Source organism: Passer montanus, unplaced genomic scaffold (assembly GCF_014805655.1).
Source record: "Passer montanus isolate IOZ18808 unplaced genomic scaffold, ASM1480565v1 scaffold999, whole genome shotgun sequence".
In the NCBI taxonomy this organism is placed as follows: domain Eukaryota; kingdom Metazoa; phylum Chordata; class Aves; order Passeriformes; family Passeridae; genus Passer; species Passer montanus.
Window position 1 is genome coordinate 212 of NW_024375467.1, and position 1,064 is coordinate 1,275.

Sequence of the window (1,064 nt, forward strand, 5' to 3'; positions counted from 1 at the left end):
TGGCAAATTTTCCTGCAAATTTTGAAGCTTTTTCCCCAAAAAATTTGGGATTTCTTTCTCCAAATTTTATGACTTTTTCCCTCAAATATTTAGGATTTTCCCCTCACTTTTGGGTTTTTTTCCCTCTGAATTTTGGGATGTTTTATTCGTCCATTTCTTGGGTTTTTTTCCGTAATTTTACTTTTTTTTTTCTCCAAATTTGGGGTTTTTCTCCCCAAACTTTGTGACTTGTGCCCCCAAATTTTTGGGATTTTTTTTCCCCAATTTTTGGGATTTTTTCCTCAAATTTTGGGATTTTTTTTCTCTTAATTTTTAGGAATTTTTCCCCTCAAGTTTTGGAATTTTTTTCCTCAAATTTTTGGAATTTTCCCTCAAATTGTCAGGATATTTTTCTCTCAAATTTCGGATTTTTTTTTCCACCACATTTTGGGATTTTTGTTCCTCAAGTTTTGGGAATTTTTTTCCTCGAATTTTTGGGATTTTTTCCCCAATTTTTTTATGATTTTTCCCCTCTTTTTTTCTTAATTTTCCCCAAATTTTTCTCATTTTTTCCCTCAAATTTTGGGATTTTTTCCTCGAATTTTTGGGATTTTTTTTTCCTCAAATTTTGGGGTTTTTTTCCTCAAAACATTGCGATTTTTTCCTCAATGTTTTGGGGAATTTTCTCTCAATTTTTAGGATTTTTTTCCTCAAATTTTGGGATTTTTTCCTCGAATTTTTGGGATTTTTTTTTCCTCAAATTTTGGGGTTTTTTTCCTCAAAACATTGCGATTTTTTCCTCAATGTTTTGGGGAATTTTCTCTCAATTTTTAGGATTTTTTTCCTCAAATTTTGGGATTTTTTCCCCCCAAATTTGGGGTTTTTTTTCCTCAAATTTTGGGATTTTTTTTCCTCAAAATATTGGGATTTTTTCCTCAATTTTTTGGGAATTTTCTCTCAATTTTTAGGATTTTTCCCTCAAATTTTGGGATTTTTTCCTCGAATTTTTGGGATTCTTTTCCTCAAATTTTGGGCTTTTTTCCCCCAACTTTTGGGATTTTTTCCCCCAAATTTGGGGTGGGGGG